The following is a 12,967-nucleotide window of genomic DNA, read 5'->3' as shown; positions in this document are numbered from 1 at the left end:
CCAAAGTGATATACCTATTGTTGAGGGGGATGGCCACAGGGGTACTCTGTACTGGCTTATTAACCCCTCTCCCCTTCCTGACTGTTACCCAGTTTCTTGTACCTGCATCTTGTGTGTGACTACCTTTCTATCTCCCCTTCAGCCTCCCGAATGATCCGGTGGTCTAGTTCCAGCTCCAAATGCTTAATGCGGATTGCTGGAAGCTGCAGATGGATGAACTTCTCACAGTTGTAGTCGTCAGGGACACTGGAGGTCTCCCTGCCGACTCATCTCCCATGAGAGGAACATTCCACTATCCGGTCTGGCATCTGTACAGTCCTACCTGAGCAGATATAAAGAAGAGAAGGAAAACAAAACATATCCTCGAGTTTCTCTTTTCTTTGTTTTCACTGTCTGACACCTCGAAGATATAAAGCCTCAAGATCAACTGTCTGTCCATTCAGGCGGCGATGGCAGCGTCTACCCCTGGCTTCCGTTAATCAATCTCAAACGCGGATCGGTCGCTGGTCAAAGCTCTATTACAACACCCTCAGCCCTTCGTCACTTCCCACCTTCACTTCCAGCTTGGAGTTGGAATTGGAATTAGAATTGGTTTACTGTATTACTGCCACATGTGCCGAGATACAGGGAAAATGCTGGTTTGCATAAAGTGCATACGGATCAATTCTTTATAACAGTACATTGAGGTAGCACAGGAAAAATAATAACAGAATAAAATGTAACAGCGAAAGAGGAAGTGCAGTGCTGGCGGAAAATAGGGCGCAAGAGCTGCGATAAAGTAGATTGGGAGGTGAAGAGTCCAACAATACTCGGGGATTGTTCAATAGTTTTACAACAGTGGGGTAGAAGCTGTACTTTTAGGCTTTTGTATCTTCTGCCCGATGGGAACGGGTAAAAGAGAGAATTCCCGGTGTGAGTGGGGGTCTTTGCCGGCTGCTTTACCGAACAACAGGAAGATTAGACAGAGTTCGTGGTGCGGAGGCTGGTTTCCATGATGTGTTCAGTCTATGTCCATATCTCTCTGTGGTTTGTGGTGATCACGGGAAGAACAGTTGCCGGGCCAAGCCGGGATGTATCTGGACAGGTGTGTCAATAGAAATGCAATTGAGAAGGCTTGGACTATAAGAAGAGGCCGTACAACCGTGGGTTGCTTTCCCTGGAGTGGCAGCGGCTGAGGGGAGCCTCATAGAAGATACAATAGACAGCCAGCATGTTTTTCATTAGGGTGGAAATGTCCGACACTAGAGGGCTTGCAGTCATGGTGACAGAAGTTCAAGGGGGATGTGTGGGGCGAGTGTGTTTTTCACACAGAGTGGAGGGTGCATGGAATGTGCTGCCGGGGGTGGGAGCAACAGTCGAGGAAGATACGAAAGAGATGTCCAGGAGGGTATAACATAGACACATGATGTCCAGTCCAGTGAATGGAGGGATGGGGGGGGGGGGGGGTGGGGAGAGAAGGAAGTTAATTTAGTTCGGCACAAACACCGAGCTATATACGATCACGAGGGCCACAAATCAGATCAGTGATCACAGTCTTTCCCCCAGGGTACGGGGAGCCTACAGTGAAGCAAGGGAATGCAGAGGGCGAGAAAGGAGAGTGGAAGTGAAGAATGAGATAGAGTGGGGGAGGGTAGAGGGAAAGAGGGGGAGGGAAAGAGAGTGAGGGAAGGGTTAAGAGGGAGAGGAGAGGGGATTCGGAGGAAGACGAAAATGAGAGCAGAGAATGTGAGGAGTGGGGAGGAGGGGTGGAGAAAAAGGTAGTGGAGGGACGGAAAAGGGAGGGTAGGGAGACGAAAGACGGAACAGAGGGGAAATGGATGGAGAGAGAGAAGGAAGGAAGAGAGTGCAGAAGGAAGGGGAGGAAGGGCAAATATTTAAACGAGATCAAAGTGCAAAGAATGATCTGGGTACAATTACATCATTTAAAAGGTAATATAATCGCAGCATGGTTTTTCGGTCGGGCGCCGGGCGCTCGGAGAGATTCGGCGGGGGGCGGCCACTTGGGCCGGCTCCCCCACGGGACTTAGTCTGGTGAGGAGGGTGTGAGGACACCCAGCAGGACTAAAAACAACAAGACCTGACAAAGGGCGGATGAGCTCCTTGTGAGCCAGCGGCCATCTTCCGTGGAAGAGACGAAAGCCTCACCACTTATCTACGAATCGTATGCTATGCGCTTAGTTAGAAGAGACATGATGAACTTGAACGCTGCACCGTGTGTCTGGACCTGCCCAAGGCCTCCGCCTAAAGAAGGGCCGAGCTCGAAGAAGCGGCCACGGCCTCGGGCTCGAGTTCAGCGGGGCGGCGGCGGGTGGTGCCAAGGTGGCCAGCGAGAACAAACTGGAGGAGAGGCTGTACTCGGTGCTGTCGCACTATCGAAGAAGATGGAGGTGCAGAGCCGCCAACCCCCGATTCGGGACGGCACCCACTGACTGACTGACATAATCGCACATAGGCGGCTGGTGGTGTAAAAGGCAATTTCCTTTTTTAGTCATAATCGCACATGAGGACGGGCAAAGGTTAGAGAGACATTGGTAATACAGAAAAATATGCGATGACATAACATAAATATAATAAAAATATAAGATGAGCCGAATGGATCTTACTCGTGCTATCTAACTCACTGACCTGCCATCAAATTTGTTGTTTTTCGGCAGTAGTGAAGTGCAATACTTTAAAAGTGCTATAAATTATAAAACTAAAGCAACACGAATAGTGAAGTCGTGTTCATGGGATCATGGACAGTTCGGAAATCTGATGGCAGAAGGTATAGAGCTGTTCCTGATCCAGTTTCAAAGTTCAATGATCGCCACGCAAGTGGATAAGGGTCAGCTGTGGAAAGGGTGAGCAGCTTCTAGTTCCTGGGCGCCAACATCGAGACGGTCTTCCCCTAGCCCAACATATCGATACGATCACGAAGGACACACGCCCAGGGCTCTGCCTCACTGGGAAATTGGGGAAATTTGGTGTATCACCGAAGACTTGCAGATTTCCACCGGGGTATGGCGGAGAGCGTTCTGCCTGGCTGGATCGTCGCCTTGTCTAGCTGCTGTAGCGCATATGATGACAAGAGGCTGCAGAGATTCCTCGACTCAGCCAGCCCTGTCATGGGTACAACTTTTCCCCGACATTGAGGGCTTCTACAAGACGCGGTGCCTCAAAAACGTGGCATCCATCAGTAAGGACCCTCGAAATCCGAGTTTTGCCCTCTTTACAATACTACCAACAGGGACGAGGCACAGCAGTCTGAAGATTCAGGAACCTATACATTCACCCTAAAATTATGACCTGCGTATTAACCATTTCTGTTCTGATAAAGTCTTTGAATCTCCTTTCTATTTATGCTTTTTGCACATCTCTGTCGTGTCACCTCTAATTGTCCTTCGCACTAAAGTGAAAAACCCCAGCTTGCTCAATCTCTCCTGGTAAAAATTGCTCCCCGGTCCATGCACCAAGCTGGTACATCTCCTCTGTAGAATACAGAAGAGCAAATCGCAGGAGAATTTACAGAAACGGAATAACTAAATTCATGGGTTTGTCAGGTGCGGTGCTGTTCTGTTCTGTGTGTGACGAAGCGCGCCCCCTCTCGGACCGTTTAAGAACCGGAGCGAGCGCGATTCACCCGCTCGGCCGTCGCTCCTCCAACACAAGCTCTCTCTGCCCGTCCGCTTTTCAGCGGGGGTTGGTCGGACATCTCGCTCCCTCTCTTTGCCATACGTTACTCACCCGCGCCGACCGAAATTCCCCAGGTAACTGCAAGTTTTCACCGGGCTGTGTTCTGCTCCCTCTGTGGCACCTCTGGGGCCGGTGAGAAACGGAGCTGTGGTGTAAGGGAGAGGCTGGAGGGGAATGGAGGGAGACAGAAAGAGATAGGGTGTTTTAAATAGAGAGGAGGAAGTGATGGGAGCCGTGCGGAGAGGAGAGTGCAGGGATTGACGAGGGGCAGGGGTGGAGGGGAGGGGAGAGGGGAGCCACAGAGACAGAGAGGGAAGGATTGAGAGAAAGGGGCGGAGGGGAAGGAGAGCGTGGTATGTGGGAGGGGCAAGAGAGGGGGACGGAGGAGAAAGATAGGAGGGGCGAAGAGAGTGCAGCGGAGGGAGAGAGTCAGAGGGGACGGGGAGCTGGAGAGGGGGAAGACGTGGGGGAGAGATAGAGATGGGGAGGGGAGGGAGATAGGAAGTGGATGGAGAGAGGGGCAGAGGAGGGGGAATGAGAGAGAAAATCGTGTGGATATGGAGAGAGGACTTTGGGGAAGAGGGAGAAGAAAGTTTTGCGGAGAGAGTTGGAAATGGAGAGAGCAGAAGAGATAAATAAAGAGGTAAAGATGGGGAGAGGCGGCAAGGAGGGTGGGTAGCGAGGAGGGAGTGCCCTAGGAAGGTAGGAAGGATGAAGTGAGAGGCGGTGGTGACGAGGGAGCGCCAGTGGAAGGATGATAGACCTTTTTGTCCGTCTTTGTCGTGTTTGTCCACACTGCCTGGAGCGGGCACATTCTCTGTACATACTCCTACCTGTGGTTGACTCAGGGGTGGGCTAGGTTTCAGGGGCTGAGTAACTGTATCAGGCTGTGCTCTTTTTCTGTCTCTCTCCTTTTCTTCCCTTCTTTCTGACTCTCCGCATTTCCCTCCATTTCCTTTCCTCCCTCTATTTACCCCTCTCTTTACACCTCACCCCCTCCCTGGCTTCCTTTCCTCGCTTTCTTCAGTTCTTCGTCCCTTCCCTTTTCCATCCTGCCCTCCCCCTCTCTCTCCTCCCTCCCTCTTCCTCCACTGTCTCTGCATCACCCTCTTTTCCTCCGCTCTCCTCTCTCCCCTTCTCCCTCTCTTCTATCCTTCGCCATCTCCCCTCCCCGTCAATCTCTCTCTTCCTCATCCCTCGTTAACCCTCCCCTTCCTTAGCTGTGCGTTCTGCCTGTGGTCAGCAGTGTAGGGAGTAGTCATGACACTCTGCCGCTAAACTCGCTGAAAGAAGGCGAGGCTGTGAAAACCCAGACCTCCTTCTCAGCAACAACTCCTTCCACCTCACATCCCCCCTCCCATCTCTGGGACCGGATGTTGCTTGGGAAACTGAAATCGAGACTAAGACATCCGCTGAGGCAGATGTTCCGTCGTTTGCTGGCCTCACCAGCAATTACTACGCCAGCCTTCTGAGGACCACAGTCTCATCGCCTCCTGACCGTCCGACGACATTGCGATCCTACTCTCCGTACTCCTGGCACCGGCAGCGAAAGTGAGCGCGGGTGAGAGGTCGGTTGTATGTCTCCTGGTCGGGACTCGGAAGGGGGCGGAGGTTGGCTGTGTGCGTGGTGGGGGCGGTTGTGGGTAGGGGGACGTGGAAACCAGCGAACCGGAAGAGCGTGTCGTCCAGGTAGCAAGGGGTCGAGCGTGTTGAGGGAGCAGACAGGGTGGGTAAGGGTTGTTCAACAGCGTGAAGCTTGAGTCTTTATTTCTCATCTGGTCTAAGCAGCTACAAGAGAAGGAAAATTTCAAAGGATGTATTGCTGAGGCTTTATAAAGCATCGGCAAGGCCGCATGCAGAGCGTTGTGAGCAGTCTTGAGCCCCGCAAATAAGAACGGATGCACTGGCGTTGCAGGCGGGCCCGAGAAAGTTTACCAGAATGATCCCGGAAATTAAAGGGTTAACATTTCTAGCGGTTGATGGCCGTGGCCCCTGTACTCGCTGGAGTTCAGAAAATGAGTCGGGCGGGGTGAGGTATACCTCACTGATACCGATCAAATAGTGACGGCCTAAACAGTGTGGCTGTGGAGAAGATGTTTCCAATATTTGGGCGAGGGGATCTGAGACCCGAGGGCACAGTCTCAGAATGGAAGGACGTCCCACTTGAACAGAGATGAGAAGGAATTTTTAAAGCCAGAGAGTGGAGAATCTGTGGAACCCATTGCCACAGACGTCTGTGGAGGTCAAGTCATAGCGACTTTTTTAAAGCGGGGGTTGGTTGGTTTGATTGGTAAGGGCGTCAAATATCACCGAGAAAAGGCATAAGAATGGGTTTGGCAAAAAATAGATCAGCCATGATTGAATGGCGGAACAAACTCGGCGAGCTGCATAGCGTATTTCTGCTCCAGCATTTCATGGTCTCCTCCTTCGTAGGTGCATATGAAAATAAACTGGGCAACTGCAAAAAAAAAAGCAAGTAAATAAGTAATACGGAAAGCAGGAGTTGCAGAGTCATTGAAAGCGAACATTTAGGTGCTGGAATAAATTCGCATAGGATACGAAGATTGGCGATGTTGTGGGTAGCGGAAGAACTTGCCGAAGGATGCAGCGGATATAGATCAGTTGCAGGTATGGGCGGAAAATGGCAGGTAAAGTTTAATTCGGGCAAGTGTGAGGTGTTGCATTTTGCGAGGTGAGATGCAAAGGGACAGGCCGCAGTTACGGCCGGACCCTCAACACGTTTGACGTACAGATTTTGGAATCCATGTCTGCAGCTCCCTGAAGGTGTTCGCACAGTTTGACAAGGTGCTAAAGGCGCGCAGAACGCTTTTCTTTATCAGTCAGGGCGTAGAGTATGAGAGCTTGGGAGTCACATTACAGTTACACAAAACTCTGGTCGGGCAGCAGTAACATTACTGAGTGCCATTCTGGTTGCCCCATTACAGGAAGAGTGTCGGGATTTGGAGGGAGGTCCCCTGAGATTAACCAGGGTTAGAGGGACATGCGCTGTGAGGAGAGGTTGGGCAAATTTGGGTTGTTTCCTCTGGAGCGGCGGAGGGTGAGCGGAGACCTGATAGAAGTTTATAAGATTGTGAGAGACAGAGATAGAGTAGATGGCATCTTTTTCCTTAGGATGGAAACGTCGAAACCAAACGGCATGTACATGGGTGAGAGGAAGCAAGTTCAAGTATGTACGGGGATTGTTTTTCACAGAGAAGGGCGGGTGCGCCGAATGTGCTGTCGGGTTGGTACTGGAGGCAGGTATGATAGAGATATTTAAGAGGATAGTATGGTCGTGAATTGGCAGGGAACGATCTACCGCAGGCAGAAGAGACAGATGAATCTGGCTTCATATACGACATTGACTTAGACTTCGTATTGCTGCGTATTCCAGGACCAGAGCAAATGGCAAGGCCAATTTCATACGGGCAGTTGTTCCTAAAATCATAGAGTACTACTGAACAAAAACAGACCTTTCTGCCCATTTACACAGAGTCAACACAGATCTCTGCCTAGTACCATCTAGTGGCATCCAAACCATATCCTTTCATAACCCTCTCAATCATGTACCTGTCCAAACTTCTCTTAAACATCACACTCGCGCCACTCGCATAGTGAAGAGTTATACCCTCACTTTCCTCTTAAATATTTCACCTATGACCCTAAACCTATGAGGTCTAGTTCTAGTCTCATCAACCATCTGTGGGAAAAACCAGCCAAGTATTTAACCTACATATATTACTCATAACTGTAGACACCTCAATGGAGATCTCCTTTCATTCCTATTCAACCTTCCACTTTAACTCAGATCCTGAAGTCCCCGACACGTCTTTGTAAATCTTCTCAACAATCTTCTCGATATCTTCCCTGTAAGTTGGAGGTCAGGCCACCAACGACTGCCCCACACATGCCGAGATCCTCACCCATCGCTCCCTGGCTATCTTCCGCCCACCAGTTAGATTACTCCGGTGTTGCCCACGTCTCATTAAACCCTCTGCCTCAGCCCTGCCGATAGAGTCCCCAGTTTCAAACTGTACGTGTCAACGCTGTCTTTAGCTTGTTACCGCGGTGCGTTTGTTGTGGAGATCCCGGAGATGCTCGAAAGTTTCACAGCTTTGTTACTGAGTGTCCCTAGTGCGTTCTGAGGGAAGCAATGTACAAGGAACTCGAACTTCATTGTTGTCGCGTATACAGAGGAGATTTGCCAAGATGCTGCCTGGATTAAAGAGCATGTTTCATAAGGAAAGGTTCAGAGAGCGAGGACTATTCTCTTTGGAGCGAAGGAGAACGAGGGGTTAGTTGACAGAGGTGTACAAGATGATAGGAAGCATAAATAGAGTGGACATCCAGAGACATTTTTCCTAAGGCGGAATTGTCCATAAACAGGGACAATGCAAGTATCTGGGGTGGGCTGGGCTGGGGAAAATGTCGGTGGTAGGATTTCTCTTAGGTAAAAAATGCTGGTGCAGGGAACACATTTCCAAGAGAAGGAGTGGTAGAGATAGATAAATGAGAAACAATTCACGTAGAGAGCCTTACAGATGAAAAGAATGGGTGGACAATGTGGGAGGGAAGTGCTAGATTGAGATATTGCTACCCATTACGCCGTTGGCGTTTAGAGCAGCAACGAAGGTCCCCTATTTCTGACGCAGACAACAATAGAAGGATTCTTCATTACTATTTCCGTAACAAATTTTGACCAGTCAGGGTTGTTAGCCCTGAGCGGAACCCCCGAACCTGGAGAACAGGTGGAGCGCTCATGACTGAGACCTCCAACCTTTGACCTGTTTGGCACGGGTGACCCCACCAAGAGACCAAGCACAAGGCCATAATCACAGCCAACGTAGCTCTCCAGGTTATTGAGGCACACCTCCAAATCCTAGGCTGTGGTCCTCTTGGAGGAGATTGATCTAAGAGTAGGTTAAAAGGTGGGCACATCATGGGCCGAAGAGCCCGTACTATGAGCTACTGCTCCTTGTTCTATGTACCGAGGCACAGCGAAAAGCTTGCCTTGCATACTGTTAATACAAATGAAATCATTACCCTGTGCATTGAGATAGACCATTCTTTTATCGAGATGAAACATCAGAAAGCAGAGGGAACTGTTACAATTACAGAGAAATTGCAGTGCAGACAGACAGTAAGATGGGCCATGTAGAGGTAGCCCGACGTATCATTCTAGGGGAGCGTTAAGTAGCCTTAAAACGGCGGGGTAGAAACTTTCCCAGAATCTGGCGGTATGTGCTTTCAGACTTCTGTATCTTGAGCCTTATGGGAGGGGAACCTCTGGTGTGAATGGTGATTATGCTGGTGACTTATTCCTAGAAACGTTCATCTTTCAACCTCCCCCGCCCCACTCAACCTCAGCCCGGTTATGTGCTCAGGAGCGTAGTCACAGCCCAACCCTTCTGGAGCCAATAACCGAGCTGCTTTTTTCTGATATTGAGAGAAATGTAGCTGTCATGGCACCATGCCACTAGGCTGCCTATCTAATTTCTGTACTCTGAATCATCGTTAATGTGTGAGCACAAGTGTAGATAACTGAAGGGTAGATAGAGGTCACAGAGTGCTGTACTGGGAGAGGATGGAGATACTTCCCCTCAACCTGCGATTCCAGAAACTGTGTCGGAGATAGTGGCAGTGGGCGGAGGGGTGGGTGGACTTCCACCATGCAGAGGACGGAAGATGCTTGGAATTCCCGCGTTGTGAATTGTGTAGAAGGTTGCAGTAGGTTACAACGGGACACTGACAGGGTGCAGAGCTGGGCTGAGAAGTGGCAGGTGGTGTTCAGTCTGGGAAAGTATGTGATACACCTTGGAAGGTCAAACTTAAAGGCGGAGTACAGAGTTAATGCCAGGATTCTTAACAATGTTGTGGAACAGAGGCATCTTGGGGTCCACGTCTATATATCGCTCAAAGTTAAGGTGCCAAGAAGGCGTATGGTGTGTTAGCCTTCATGTTTTAAGGGAATGAGTTAAAGTGTCGCCAGGTGATTTTGCAGCTCTATAACACACCAGTTAGATCATTCTTGGAATATTATGTTCAGTCTGATTTCCCTATTACAGCAATGATACATCGAGTTTTGTAAGTTGTATGATAAGGTTCTCCATGGAAGGCTCATCCAGGAATGAGATCCATGGAAACGTGGCCTCGTGGAATCGGAATTAGTTTGTCGAAGGCAGTGAGTGGTAGTAGATGGAGTGTATTCTGCGCGGAGGTCTGTGAACAGTGGTGTTCCATTAGAGATCTGTTCTGCGAACCCTGTTCTTTGGGATCTTAATAAATAACTTCGATGAGGAAGAAGAAGGGAAGATTAGAAAGTCTGAGGATGAGACAAATGTTGACGGAGGTGTGGAGAATGTAGAAGGTTATCGTAGGTTATAACGGGACATTGACAGGATGCAGAGCTGGACTGAGAAGTGGCAGATGAATTTCAGTCCGGAAAAACGTGAAGTGCTTCATTTTGGAAGGTAGAATTTGAAGACAGAATGCAAGGATAATGCCAGGATCCTTAGCAATGTGGAGGAACAGAGGGATCGTGGGGTCCACGTCCACATATTCCTCAAAGTTGCTGCGCAAGATAAGAAGGTGTCACGTGTTATTCGTCATTAGTCGAATCGGATTTGAAGAGCCGTGGGGTAATATGCAGCTCTATTGTGTTCACTTCTTCTTCTCCTCCTCCTCCTTCTCCTTCTCCTTCTCCTCCTCCTCCTCCTCCTCCTCCTCCTCCTCCTCCTCCTCCTTCTTCTTCTTCTTCTTCTTCTTCTTCTCCTTCTCCTTCTTCCTCTCCTCCTCCTCCTCCTCCTCCTCCTCCTTCTTCTTCCTCTTCATCTTCTTCTTCTTTTTCTTCAATCCATCACCTACTGGGGCATAGGCCGCAGACAGCAGCTCGCCAGACTCCTCTGTCCTCGGCCAACAGAAGGTTGATTAGCTCTGGAGCTTCGCTTTCAGTACAAGACTTCACACATCTTTGAGGTGAAGACCCTTCTTCTCCCAAGGATGAGGTCTTTGGAGCTTCTGTTAGCGTTCCTGTACCTCTGTGTTTTTATGAGATGGGGTTGCTATACCATTATCCAACCGTCCTCATTTCGCAACAAGTCTAAAGGTCTCGGCCCGAAACGTCGATTGTTTACTCTTTTCCATAGATGCTGCCTGGCCTGCTGGGTTCCTCCAGCATTTTGTTTGTGTTGCCTTGGATTTCCAACATCAGCAGATTTTCTTGTGTTAGTGGGACCGCTATGGCGGAGCTGAGTTAATTTCTGCTCGCCTCATTATAGGAAGGATGTGGAAGCTTTAGAGAGCATGCGGAGGAGATTTACCAGAATGCGGCTTGGATTAGACAGCATATCTTATGAGGAAAGGTTGAACGAGCTATAGCATTTGTCTTTAGAGCGCAGGAGCATGAGGGGTGACTTGATAAAAACTGAGAGAGGAATAGATCGAGTGGACAGCCAGCACCTTTTCTGCGGCGGTAAAAGCCAATAGCAGAGGACATCTGTTTAAGGTGACTGCAGGAGAGTTCAATGGCCTTGTCACTTAGGAGCCCTTTACATAGCTACATGGATGAAAGAGAAATAGAGGGCTTTGAGTGTGGGGGAGGCAGATTTAGACTGATCTTAGAGTAAGTTAACTCTATCACGACGTGGGAAGGGCGATGAGGTGAGCAGCACAGGAGGACCAGTCAGGAGAGGGAACATTGTGGGAGGGTTAGTAAGGAGAACAATGCAGAGGGAGAGTAAGGGAAGGGCCTCGAGAAGGATATTGAGAATAGGTCCTTGGGGAGGGTTCGGGGGAGTTAAGGGTTATGGAGGAAAGGAAAGCAAGTGGAGCTGAGTCTCGGGCCAGATTAGTCATAATCCTATAAAATTGCAAAGCAGATCGATAGGCCGGATGGCCACTTCTGCTTCTAATTCGTGTTATGCTGATGGGGGAAACATGAGCAACGGGAAAGGGAGGACTCATTGTAAACGGTAGTGCAAAGTTTTTATTTTTAGCTTCAAGATGAATTAGTACTTTACTTCCTCTATGCAGTCCTGTTGCAAACGTCCGGGTCAGAAACGGAGTGAAGCTCCCTCTACACCGTCCCATCACACACTCCCGGGATCAGACACTGAGTGAATCTCCCTCCGCACCGTCCCATCACACATCCCAAGCTCAGACACAAAGTGAAGCTCCCTTCACACCGTCCCATCACACATACCGAGGACAGAAACGGTGTGAAGCTCCCTCCACATCATTCCATTAAGCATTCCGGGGTCAGGGCCGTCGTCGGGATCCTGATGGCGCAAGGGAGGAGCCTTCGGCAGCTTTAAGCGCAGCAGGCTTATTGAGAAAAAAAATAACAAAATATGCGAAATGCTCCCGAGGTGGTTGAGCAAGGGCGCCATGGGCGGAAGCAAGGAAGGGAAACTCCATCGGGGCTTGCAGGAAGTGCTTGCAAACTTGCAAATTCAAAATAGATTTATTACCAATGTCTGCCTGTTACCATATGCTCCCTTAAGATACACACTCTTGCAAACATTTACAGGGAAAATGCAAAACAAATTTGCATAGACATAGCTGTAGGATTGTAATCTGTATTAATAAAGAGAATAGCACAATACAGGCCATTCTACTCACAATTTCCATTCAGCCGAACTTTTCTCGTACTCCACGAGCAATGTAACCCTTCTCTCCCACATAGCTCTTTTTTCCGTCATCCATGTACTGATCTAACAGTGCCATTATTGACCCCAATGTATCAGCCTTTACCATCACCCCGGCAGTGCGTCCCAAACACCCACCTCTCTCTGTGTAAACAAAAAAAAATCTGCCACTGATTTTATCACTGTTCTTTCGTCTAATCACCTTAAAATTATTCCAACTCGCATTAGATTATAGCTCAGTGAAAAATGGCGTTGTCCATTTATGACTCTTACCATCTTACCCAACTCTGTCAATTCCCCTGTCATTCTCCTTCGCTCCAAAGAGAAAAACACTCGGTCGCTCAAGCTTCCTATATAAGACATGCTCCCTAATCTAGTTAGCACTCTGGTAAATTTCCCTTTTAATTTTTCTAAAGATTTCATATCCTTCCTTTAATGAGACGACAAGAACGGAACATTGCACCATGGGAGAATGGGGTGGAGGGGGTAACCAGAGGGAGCCGATGGGCAGGTGAAGTGAACGCGTGAGGCTAACCAGAACGGTAAATGGGAGAAAAGACAAAGGGTGGGTGTTGAAATTTTCTGAAGTTAGGGATTATCGATGGGCATGCTGTTAGGAGGCTACACAGACAGAATATGAGGTGATGCTC

At 49.2% G+C, this 12,967-nt stretch overlaps 1 protein-coding gene across 8 annotated transcripts in view; it reads left to right on the top strand.

Moving 5' to 3' along the window:
* Positions 1-3,621: 3,621 nt before the first annotated feature.
* The window catches only part of LOC134354155 (integrin alpha-M-like), a 67,461-nt gene continuing 58,115 nt past the window's right edge, over positions 3,622-12,967 (top strand). For 2 of the 8 annotated variants that reach the window (XM_063062984.1, XM_063062986.1), the window contains exon 1: positions 4,276-5,223. The gene's annotated coding sequence lies outside the window, so the exon portion shown is untranslated. Of the gene's footprint in view, positions 3,747-4,275; positions 5,241-5,446; positions 5,915-5,968; positions 6,301-12,967 lie in introns of those variants that run through there. The other 6 variants (XM_063062981.1, XM_063062983.1, XM_063062987.1 and 3 more) reach the window with 5 other exon arrangements.

The sequence above is a fragment of the Mobula hypostoma genome, chromosome 11, assembly GCF_963921235.1.
Source record: "Mobula hypostoma chromosome 11, sMobHyp1.1, whole genome shotgun sequence".
NCBI classification, from domain to species: Eukaryota; Metazoa; Chordata; class Chondrichthyes; order Myliobatiformes; family Myliobatidae; genus Mobula; species Mobula hypostoma.
This window is presented reverse-complemented; position numbering and strand designations above follow the sequence as displayed.